General features: G+C 38.7%; 1 non-coding gene across 1 annotated transcript; it reads right to left on the bottom strand.

Moving 5' to 3' along the window:
- Nucleotides 1-4,548: 4,548 nt before the first annotated feature.
- On the bottom strand, nucleotides 4,549-4,656 carry LOC112745499 (small nucleolar RNA R71). Its single transcript, XR_003173424.1, has one exon. It is a non-coding gene; the product is annotated as a small nucleolar RNA R71 (small nucleolar RNA).
- Nucleotides 4,657-12,517: the final 7,861 nt, after the last annotated feature.

The following is a 12,517-nucleotide window of genomic DNA, read 5'->3' as shown; positions in this document are numbered from 1 at the left end:
ATAAGTAAAGTTATAAGTTAAGGATTGTACCCACTTGAAGCTTGTATTAGGTGGTAATGGTCTTGGGATAGGTGTTTTTGGTGGTTCTGCAAGTTCCATTTCCTTGTGCTCTTCTGTGAATTCCTCCACTTCTTTGCAAAGATCTTCAATTGTATCTGTGTCCTGGTCAAAGTCTTCTGTGTCTTCCTCATCACTTGAGTCATAGATTGGAGGTTGAGAGAAATCTACCTCCGCATCAACCTCATATTCACTTGGGGAAGATTCTTCGATCTTAGAGAATTCACTTGCTGATGCAAGTTCATCACCAAGAGAGCTAAACTTGTGACTATCATCATCAAGGGAATTTGCTTCTTGGATTATTCCGTCTGATTCTTCATAAATGACTTGCCTTGGAGATTGTACAGTATCCTCCTTAGCATCAACTGTAGCATCCTGGACGGAGTTTTCCTCAATTATGGATTCCCATGGAAGTTCAGCATCTCCTAGATCTTCAACCAACTCTTCTTCTTGAACAAAGACAGCTTCTTCTAATTGTTCTAGTACAAATTCATTCTCTGTCTTGTCCACTGGAGTTTCTGGTAGCTCCTTCATGCTACGCTCTTCATTGAGCTGTCCACATGGAGCTGTGGCTGATCCTTGTGTATTTGAGCGCCTAGAAGCCCATTAAATTATCACTTGCTCCAGTTGTTAAATGGTTGTTTGAAATTTAAGTACTGTTTCCTTTAGGCGATCCTCTGCTTCCTGGGTTGCTGGACTTGGACATGATACAAAGGAAAGTGGTGGTGATTGGGATCGATTGGATTGGTATTGGGGTAAGGAAGGATCATATGGTGGCGAATGGTGAAGAGAAGCTTGTGAGTGTGGTGGTTCGAGGTTATGTTGAAAGGATGGTTTACATGCATGATGAGCGGATAATTTATACGCTTTTTGGCATTATTTTTAGTATGTTTTTAGTAGAATCTAGTTACTTTTAGGGATGTTTTCATTAGTTTTTATGTCAAATTCACATTTTTGGACTTTACTATGAGTTTGTGTGTTTTTCTGTGATTTTAGGTATTTTCTGGCTGAAATTGAGGGACTTGAGCAAAAATCAGATTCAGAGGTTGAAGAATGACTGCTGATGCTGTTGGATTCTGACCTCCCAGCACTCAAAGTAGATTTTCTGGAGCTACAGAACTCAAAATGGCGCGCTTTGAATTGCGTTGGAAAGTAGACATCCAGGGCTTTCCAGCAATATATAATAGTCCACACTTTGGCCGAGTTTAGACAACGTAAAAGGGCGTTGAACGCCAGTTCTATGCTGTTGTCTGGAGTTAAACGCCAGAAACACGTCACAAGCCAGAGTTGAACGCCAGAAATACGTTACAAACTGGCGTTCAACTCCAAGAATGACATCTGCATGTGTAACATTCAAGCTCAGCCCAAGCACACACTAAGTGGACCCCGGAAGTGGATTTATGCATCAATTACTTACTTCTGTAAACCCTAGTAACTAGTTTATTATAAATAGGACTTTTAACTATTGTATTAGACATCTTATGATCATATTTTGATCCTGTGATCTCGTTTTGGGTGCTGCCCATTCGGCCATGCCTGGACCTTTCACTTATGTATTTTTAACGGTAGAGTTTCTACACTCCATAGATTAAGGTGTGGAGCTCTGCTGTTCCTCAAAGATTAACGCAAAGTACTACTGTTTTTCTATTCAGCTCAACTCATTCCACTTCTAAGATATTCATTCGCACTTCAACATGAATGTGATGAACGTGACAATCATCATCATTCCCTATGAACGCGTGCCTGACAACCACTTCCGTTCTACCTTAGATTGAATGAGTATCTATTGGATCTCATAATCAGAATCTTCGTGGTATAAGCTAGATTGATGGCAGCATTCATGAGATTCCGGAAAGTCTAAACCTTGTCTGTGGTATTCCGAGTAGGACTCTGGGATTGAATGACTGTGACAAACTTTAAACTCGCGAGTGCTGGGCGTAGTGACAGACGCAAAAGGAGGGTGAATCCTATTCCAGCATGATCGAGAACCTCAGATGATTAGCCGTGCTGTGACAGAGCATTTGGACCATTTTCACAAGAGGATGGGATGCAGCCATTGACAAGGGTGATGCCTCTAGACAATTAGCCATGCAGTGACAGCGCATCGGACAATTTTCCATAGAGGATAAAAAGTAGCCATTGACAACGGTGATGTCCTTACATAAAGCCAGCCATGGAAAGGAGTAAGACTGATTGGATGAAGACAGCAAGAAAGCAGAGGTTCAGAGGAACGAAAGCATCTCTATACACTTATCTGAAATTCTCACCAATGATATACATAAGTGTTTCTATCCTTATTTTCTATCTATTTATTATTTATGTTCGAAAACTCCATAACTATTTTATATCCGCCTGACTGAGATTTACAAGATGACCATAGCTTGCTTCATACCAACAATCTCCGTGGGATCGACCCTTACTCACGTAAGGTTTATTACTTGGACGACCCAGTGCACTTGCTGGTTAGTTGTATCGAAGTTGTGAATGAAAAACAATTTATTAAGACGTGCGTACAAAGTTTTTGGCGCCGTTGCCTGAGATCTCAATTTCGTGCACCAAGTTTTTGGCGCCGTTGCCGGGGATTGTTTGAGTTTGGACAACTGATGGTTCATCTTGTTGCTCAGATTAGGTAATTTTATTTTTGTTTTATTTTCAAAAATATTTCTTCAAAAATTTTTCAAAACTTTTCTCCTTTGTTTTCGAAAAAAAAAAATTTTTTAAATAAATGTTTTCAAAAATATATTTTTCTTCAGATTTTTTAAGAATGAATTCTAGTGTTTCATGAAGCATGTTGAAGCCTGACTGGCTGTAAAGCCATGTCTAAATTCGTTTGGACTGAGGCTTCAACTAATCACTTCAATGCATGTAATTCCATACTAAAGCTTGGTTGGCTATTAAGCCATGCCTAACCCTCAGATTGGAGCTTTAGACTAAGATTGTAAGATTCCTGGAATTCATATTAAAAATTTTGGAATCCTTATTTTTATTTTTCAAATAATTTTCGAAAAATACAAAAAAAAAATTAGAAAATCATAAAAATCAAAAATATTTTGTGTTTCTTCTTTGAGTCTTGAGTCAATTTCAAGTTTGGTGTCAATTGCATGTTCATCTTGCATTTTTTCGAAAAATTCATGCATTCATAGTGTTCTTCATGATCTTCAAGTTGTTCTTGGTAAGTCTTCTTGTTTGATCCTGATGTTTTAATGTTTTGTGTCTTTTCTTGTTTTTCATATGCATTCTTGCATTCATAGTGTCTATACATGAAAAATTTTTAAGTTTGGTGTCTTGCATGTTTTCTTTGCACTAAAAATTTTTCAAAAATAAGTTCTTGATGTTCATCTTGACATTCAAAGTGTTCTTGGTGTTCATCTTGACATTCATAGCATTCTTGCATGCATTCATTGCTTAGATCCAAAATTTTCATGCATTGCATCATTTTCATGTTTTTCTCTCTCATCATTAAAAATTCAAAAAAATCAAAAAAATATCTTCCCCTTTTTCTCTCATAAATTTTTGAAAATTAGATTTGACTTTTTCAAAAATTTTTAAAATCTAGTTGTTTCTTATGAGTTAAATCAAATTTTCAATTTAAAAATCTTATCTTTTTCAAAATCTTTTTCAAAAATCAAATCTTTTTCATTTTTCTTAGTTATTTTCGAAAATTTTAAAAATATTTTTCAAAAATATTTTTCTTATCTTTATCTCCTAATTTTTGAAAAATTACTAACCTTTTTCAAAAACTATTTTCGAAAATCACTAACTCTTTTTCAAAAATTATTTTCGAAAATCCTCTTTCCCACTCATCTCCTTCTATTTATTTATTCACATCTCATCCGAACCCTCTCTCTCTGAGTTCAGATTTTCTCTTCTTCTTTTCTTCTACTCACATAAGGGAACCTCTATACTGTGGTAAAAAGGATCCCTATTATTATTATTTTTCTGTTCCTTCTTTTTCATATGAGTAGGAGCAAAGACAAGAACATTCTTGTTGAAGCAGATCCAGAATCTGAAAGGACTCCGAAGAGAAAACTAAGAGAAGCTAAAATACAACAATCCAGAGATAACCTTACAGAAATTTTCGAACAAGAAGAGGAGATGGCAGCCGAAAATAATAATAATGCAAGGAGGATGCTTGGTGACTTTACTGCACCTAATTCCAATTTATATGGAAGAAGCATCTCCATTCCTGCCATTGGAGCAAACAATTTTGAGCTGAAACCTCAATTAGTTTCTCTGATGCAGGAGAACTGCATGTTTCATGGACTTCCATCTGAAGATCCTTTTTAGTTCTTAGCTGAATTCTTGCAGATATGTGATACTGTTAAGACTAATGGAGTAGATCCTGAAGTCTACAGGCTCATGATTTTCCCTTTTGTTGTAAGAGACAGAGCTAGAGTATGGTTGGACTCTTAACCTAAGGATAGCCTGAACTCTTGGGATAAGCTGGTCAAGTCTTTCTTAGCCAAGTTCTTTCCTCCTCAAAAGCTAAGTAAGCTTAGAGTGGATGTTCAAACCTTCAGACAGAAAGAAGGTGAATCCCTCTATGAAACTTGGGAGAGATACAAAGAACTGACCAAAAAGTGTCCTTCTGACATGCTTTCAGAATGGACCATCCTGGACATATTCTATGATGGTCTGTCTGAATTAGCTAAAATGTCCTTGGATACCTCTGCAGGTGGATCCATTCACTTAAAGAAAACGCCTACAGAAGCTCAAGAACTTATTGACATGGTTGCTAATAACCAGTTCATGTACACTTCTGAGAGGAATCCTGTGAGTAATGGGACGCCTCAGAAGAAGGGAGTTCTTGAAATTGATACTCTGAATGCCATATTGGCTCAGAACAAAATATTGACTCAGCAAGTCAATATGATTTCTCAGAGTCTGAATGGAATGTAAGCTGCATCCAACAGTACTCAAGAGGCGCCTTCTGAAGAAGAGGCCTATGATCCTGAGAACCCTGCAATAGCAGAGGTAAATTACTTAGGTGAACCTTATGGAAACACCTATAACTCATCATGGAGAAATCATCCAAATTTCTCATGGAAGGATCAACAAAAGCCTCAACAAGGCTTTAATAATGGTGGAAGAAACAGGTTTAGCAATAGCAAGCCTTTTCCATCATCTACTCAGCAACAGACAGAGAACTCTGAACAAAATACCTCTAATTTAGCAAACTTAGTCTCTGATCTATCTAAGGCCACTGTGATTTTCATGAATGAAACAAGATCCTCCATTAGAAATTTGGAAGCACAAGTGGGCCAGCTGAGTAAAAGAGTCACTGAAATCCCTCCTAGTACTCTCCCAAGCAATACAGAAGAAAATCCAAAAGGAGAGTGCAAGGCCATTGATATAACCATCATGGCCGAATCCAAAGAGGGAGGGGAGGACGTGAATCCCAGTGAGGAAGACCTCCTGGGACGCCCAGTGATCAATAAGGAGTTTCCTTTTGAGGAACCAAAGGAATCTGAGGCTCATCTAGAGACCATAGAGATTCCATTAAACCTCCTTATGCCATTCATGAGCTCTGATGAGTATTTCTCTTCTGAAGAGAATGAGGATGTTACTGAGGAGCAAGTTACCAAGTACCTTGGTGCAATCATGAAGTTGAATGCCAAACTATTTGTTATTGAGACTTGGAAAAATGAACCTCCCTTGTTCACCAATGAACTGAGTGATCTGGATCAACTGACATTGCCTCAGAAGAAACAGGATCCGGGAAAGTTCTTAATTCCTTGTACCATAGGCACGATGATCTTTGAAAAGGCTCTGTGTGACTTTGGTTCAGGGATAAACCTCATGCCCCTCTCTGTAATAGAGAAACTGGGAATCTTTAGGGTGCAAGCTACTAAAATCTCATTAGAGATGGCAGACAATCAAGAAAATAAGCTTATGGACAAGTAGAGGACATATTAGTAAAGGTTGAAGGCCTTTACATCCCTGCTGACTTCATAGTCCTAGATACTGGGAAGGATGAGGATGAATCCATCATCCTTGGAAGACCCTTCCTAGCCACAGCAAGAGCTGTGATTGATGTTGACAGAGGTGAACTAGTCCTTCAATTGAATGAGGACTCCCTTGTGTTTAAAACTCGAGGTCATCCTTCTGTAAACATGGAGAGGAAGCATAAAAAGCTTCTCTCAAAACAGAGTCAACCAGAGCCCCCACAGTCAAACTCTAAGTTTGGTGTTGGGAGGCCACAACCAAACTCTAAGTTTGGTGTTGAACTCCCATATCCAAACTCTAAGTTTGGTGTTGGAAAGTCTCAACAATGCTCTGAACATCTGTGAGGCTCCATGAGAGCCCACTGTCAAGCTATTGACATTAAGGAAGCGCTTGTTGGGAGGCAACCCAATTTTTATTTATCTAATTTTATTGTTCTTTCATGTTTTATTAGGTTCATGATCATGTGGAGTCACAAAATAAATATAAAAATTAAAAACAGAATAAAAAATAGCAGAAGAAAAATCACACCCTAGAGGAGGATCTCACTGGCGTTTAAACGCCAGTAAGAAGCATCTGGCTGGCGTTCAACGCCAGAACAGAGCATGGTTTTGGCGCTGAACACCCAAAATTGGCAGCATCTGGGCGTTTGAACGCCAGAATTGCACCCTGGAGAAGAGCTGGCGCTGAACACCCAGGACAAGCATGGTTCTGGCATTCAACGCCAGAAATGGGCAACAAATGGGCGTTCAACGCCCAGAACAAGCACCAATCTGGCGCTGAACGCCCAGAGTTGTGTGCAAGGGCATTTTGCATGCCCAAATTTGGTGCAAGGTTGTAAATCCTTGAACACCTCAGGATCTGTGGACCCCACAGGATCCCCACCTACCTCACCATATCTCTCTCCATTCATGGTCATCCCTTCTGTTTTCCATTTACCACTCACATCCATACACCCACCTACCTTCAAAATTCAACATCTCTTCCCACCCAATCCCACCCATATGGCCGAATACACACATCCCTCCATCTCCTCCATATCTTCTTCTTCTTCTTTTTCTATTCTTTCTTCTTTTGCTCGAGGGCGAGCAACATTCTAAGTTTGGTGTGGTAAAAGCATAGCTTTTTTGGTTTTTCCATAACCATTAATGGTACCTAAGGCCAGAGAAACCTCAAGAAAGAGGAAAGGGAAGACAATTGCTTCCACCTCTGAGCCATGGGAGATGGAAAGATTCATCTCACAAGCCCATCACTAAGAAAAGGATGGAGCAAACAAGAGAGCACATTCATGGATCTCAACAAGCACATGAAGAAGCTCATCATCAAGAAACCCCTGAGATACCTCAAGGGATGCACTCTCCTCCACAGAATTTTTGGGAGCAAATCAACACCTCCCTAGGAGAATTAAGTTCCAACATGGGACAATTAAGGGTGGAACATCAAGAGCACTCCATCATCCTACATTAAATTAGAGAAGATCAAAAAAGCAATGAGGGAGGAGCAACAAAGACAAGGAAGAGACATAGAAGAGCTCAAGGACATCATTGGTTCCTCAAGAAGGAAATGCCACCATCACTAAGGTGGACTCATTCCTTGTTCCTACATTCTCTGTTTTTCATTTTCTTAATGTTAAGTGCTTATCCATGTTTGTGTCTTATTACATGATCATTAGTAGTTAGTAACTATGTCTTAAAGTTATGAATGTCCTATGAATCCATCACCTCTCTTAAATGAAAATTGTTTTAATTCAAAAAAACAAGAAGTACATGAGTTTCGAAGTTATCCTTGAACTTAGTGTAATTATATTAATGTGGTGATAATGCTTCTTGTTTTCTAAATGAATGCTTGAACAGTGCATATGTCTTTTGAAGTTGTTGTTTAAGAATGTTAAATATGTTGGCTCTTGAAAGAATGATGATAAGGAGACATGTTATTTGATAATCTGAAAAATCATAAAAATGATTCTTGAAGTAAGAAAAAAAGCAGCAAAGAACAAAGCTTGCAGAAAAAAAAAATAGCAAAAAAATAGAAAGAAAAAAAAAAGAGAAAAAGCAAGCAGAAAAAGCCAAAAGCTCTTAAAACCAAGAGGCAAGAGCAAAAAGCCAATAACCCTTAAAACCAAAAGGCAAGGGTAATAAAAAGGATCCCAAGGCTTTGAGCATCAGTGGATAGGAGGGCCTAAAGGAATAAAATCCTGGCCTAAGCGGCTAAACCAAGTTGTCCCTAACCATGTGCTTGTAGCGTGAAGGTGTCAAGTGAAAACTTGAGACTGAGCGGTTAAAGTCAAGGTCCAAAGCAAAAGAAGAGTGTGCTTAAGAACCCTGGACACCTCTAATTGGGTACTTTAGCAAAGTTGAGTCAAAATCTGAAAAGGTTCACCCAATTATGTGTCTGTAGCATTTATGTATCCGGTGGTAATACTAGAAAACAAAGTGCTTAGGGCCACGGCCAAGACTCATAAAATAGCTGTGTTCAAGAATCATCATACTGAACTAGGAGAATCAATAACACTATCAGAACTCTAAGTTCCTATAGATGCCAATCATTCTGAACTTCAATGGATAAAGTGAGATGCCAAAACTATTCAAGAGGCAAAAAGCTACAAGTCCCACTCATTTAATTGGAGCTATGTTTCATTGATAGTTTGGAATTTATAGTATATTCTCTTCTTTTTATCCTATTTGATTTTCAGTTGCTTGGGGACAAGCCACAATTTAAGTTTGGTATTGTGATGAGCGGATAATTTATACGCTTTTTGGCATTGTTTTTAGTATGCTTTTAGTATAATCTAGTTACTTTTAGGGATGTTTTCATTAGTTTTTATGTTAAATTCACATTTCTAGACTTTACTATGAGTTTGTGTGTTTTTCTGTGATTTCAGTTATTTTCTGGCTGAAATTGAGGGACTTGAGCAAAAATCAGATTCAGAGGTTGAAGAAGGACTGCTGATGCTGTTGGATTCTGACCTCCCTGCGCGCTTCCAATTGCGTTGGAAAGTAGACATCCAGGGCTTTCCAGCAATATATAATAGTCCATACTTTGGTCGAGTTTAGACGACGTAAAAGGGCGTTGAACGCCAGTTCTACGCTGCTGTCTGGAGTTAAACGCCAGAAACACGTCACAAGCCAGAGTTGAACGCCAGAAATACGTTACAAACTGGCGTTCAACTCCAAGAACGACATCTGCACGTGTAACATTCAAACTCAGCCTAAGCACACACCAAGTGGGCCCCGGAAGTCGATTTATGCATCAATTACTTACTTCTGTAAACCCTAGTAACTAGTTTATTATAAATAGGACTTTTTACTATTGTATTAGACATCTTATGATCATATTTTGATCCTGTGATCTCGTTTTGGAGGCTGGCCATTCGGCCATGCCTGGACCTTTCACTTATCTATTTTTAATGGTAGAGTTTCTACACTCCATAGATTAAGGTGTGGAGCTCTGCTGTTCCTCAAAGATTAATGCAAAGTACTACTGTTTTTCTATTCAACTCAACTTATTCCGCTTCTAAGATATTCATTCGCACTTCAACATGATTGTGATGAACGTGACAATCATCATCATTCCCTATGAACGCGTGCCTGACAACCACTTCCGTTCTACCTTAGATTGAATGAGTATCTCTTGGATCTCTTAATCAGAATCTTCGTGGTATAAGCTAGATTGATGGCGGCATTCATGAGAGTCCGAAAAGTCTAAACCTTGTCTGTGGTATTCCGAGTAGGACTCTGGGATTGAATGACTGTGACGAACTTCAAACTCGCGAGTGCTGGGCGTAGTGACAGACACAAAAGGCGGGTGAATCCTATTCCAGCATGATCGAGAACCTCAGATGATTAGCCGTGCTGTGACAGAGCATTTGGACCATTTTCACAAGAGGATGGGATGCAGCCATTGACAAGGGTGATGCCTCCAGACGATTAGCCATGCAGTGACAGCGCATCAGACCATTTTCTAGAGAGGATAAAAAGTAGCCATTGACAACGGTGATGTCCTTACATAAAGCCAGCCATGGAAAGGAGTAAGACTGATTGGATGAAGACAGCAGGAAAGTAGAGGTTCAGAGGAACAAAAGCATCTCTATACACTTATCTGAAATTCTCACCAATGATATACATAAGTGTTTCTATCCTTATTTTCTATCTATTTATTAGTTATGTTCGAAAACTCCATAACTATTTTATATCCGCCTGACTGAGATTTACAAGATGACCATAGCTTGCTTCATACCAACAATCTCCGTGGGATCGACCCTTACTCATGTAAGGTTTTTTACTTGGACGACCCAGTGCACTTGCTGGTTAGTTGTATCGAAGTGGTGAATGAAAAACGATTTATTAAGACGTGCGTACAGAGTTTTTGGCGCCGTTGCCTGAGATCACAATTTCGTGCACCAATGCACGGGGTGGGGCTTGTTGGTAGTTACAATGTTGTCCACCATGTCTTTCAGCTGGGTATGCACTGTAGAATGGTCTTTGTCCAGGATATCTCGGAGGGTGTTGCTGCCAAAAGGGTTGATTAGGTCCTCTTGGTTCCATCCATCCTTGATTGGTCTGACCTTGATGCACATTCCTGCTGTAACCTCTATTTCCCTTAACAATATTAGATCCAAACTCAAAGCGAGAGGGGTGAGAGTTCATAGTAGCAAATAAAGTTAAAAGGGAAAAAAACAAAATTAAATAAACAAGCAAAAGAAAAATATTTACAATAACCAATAATAAGGCATACGTTAGCAGTTCCTCGGCAATGGCGCCATTTTGACGTCAGGATTTTTACCAGTAAAGAGATTCATAGAAACAGTTGCGTTGTAGATATAGTCTCTAAACCGACAAAAATCCCTTCGTATAAACGTTTTGGGTGTCACAAGTAACAAACCCCTTTAGAAATTGTTAACCGAGTATTCAAACCTTGGGTCGTCTTCTCAAGGAACTGCGTGGAAGTATGTTCTTATTATTGGCTATAAAGGTTGTAATCGGGGTTTAGAAGATGAGAAGCAAGTAATTTAAATGACAAGTAAAGTAAATGGCAATTAAAATAAATAAATACTATAAAGCAGACTTTTGGCAAGGTAAGAGAAGTTGGAGGTCCAACATAGTTATCTCTCTCAACTATAATGAAAGTTGAATCTAAACTCCACTTGGTCAACCTTTACCAGGGCAAAGGAAAGTTAAGGGACTAATTAAATTGACCTTTGAATCCTATTTATTTCCTAAGAAAAGGTTGGGATTACTTAAGTTCAGCTCAATTAGCAAGATAACGATTATCAATTATGTCAAGTTTAATAACTGTTGAGTTACTGAATTCTTAACCAGGACTAAAAGGGAAAAAGTAAAATTGCTGGAATAATAAAAATGTCCTTAGATGGGAAGCAATGGTAACTTAAATCAAAGAGAACAATCATAAACTAAAAATACCTCAAATATTATTAATTCAAATAACAGTCTGCAACATGGAAGAAATTCATAAATTCAATGATTAATTCAAGTGCTGGAATAAACAAAAGTAAAAGGAAGCTAAAACAAAGAAACGTAAAACCTGGATTGAGAGTCACTCTTAAAACAAGAAGAAATCCTAAATCCTAATAGAGAGAGAGAAGATCTCCCTCTCAACTAAATCTAAATCATTGAAAAATAAAATATGCGAGCTCCCTCTTGAATGGGTGCATTCCCACACTTTATAACCTCTGGTCTATGCTGTCTGTACTTGGATCTGGGCCAAAAAGGGCTTCAGAATTCGCTGGGGGCGTATTCTGTAAATTCTGATACGTGGCCTCTGTCACGCGTCCGCGTGGGTCACGCGGTCGCGTCATTCGGAGCTTTTCCTTGCCACGCGGTCGCGTCAGTCATGCGGCCGCGTCACTGCATCTTTGCTTCTGGCACGCGATCGCGTCGTCCATGCGGTCGCGTGGATACCAATTTCCTTCAAAGCCCCATTTTGCTTTCTCCTTCCATTTTGTATGTTTCCTTTTCCATCCTTTAAGTCATTCTGCCTTAGAGAATCTGAAACTACTCAACACACTGATCACGGCATCGAATGGAAATAAAGGTAATTAAAATAATTAATTTTTTTGAGCTTAGGAAACATGTTTTTCATTTACATCACATAATAAGGAAGGGAAAGTAAAACCATGCAATTAATGTGAATAAGTAGGTGAAGGATTGTATAAATCACTCAAATTAAGCACAAAAGAACTCATGAAATATGGGTTTATCACTAAGGCAAGAAAATATAGCAATATGATCAATGTCCAAAGATTTAATTTGAAATTTCCAAAGACTAACAAGCAACTTGCAAGAAGATACAAGATAAGAGATGGGAACATAGAATTGAGTAATTGAACCCCTCACTGGATGTGTATACACTCTAGTGGCTCAGTGTTTAGGGCTTAATTACTGAATTCTCCTTTAATCATGTTTTCTAAGATTTGCTAGTCATCTAACAATCAACAATACTTGATGAATGCATGCAAATATCATGAGGTCTTTGGAGGGTTGTAATGGGGCTTGGGTAA

Source organism: Arachis hypogaea, chromosome 14 (genome assembly GCF_003086295.3).
Source record: "Arachis hypogaea cultivar Tifrunner chromosome 14, arahy.Tifrunner.gnm2.J5K5, whole genome shotgun sequence".
Classification (NCBI taxonomy): domain Eukaryota; kingdom Viridiplantae; phylum Streptophyta; class Magnoliopsida; order Fabales; family Fabaceae; genus Arachis; species Arachis hypogaea.
Note: the sequence above shows the minus strand (reverse complement) of the source record. Positions and strands in the feature narration are given on the sequence as shown.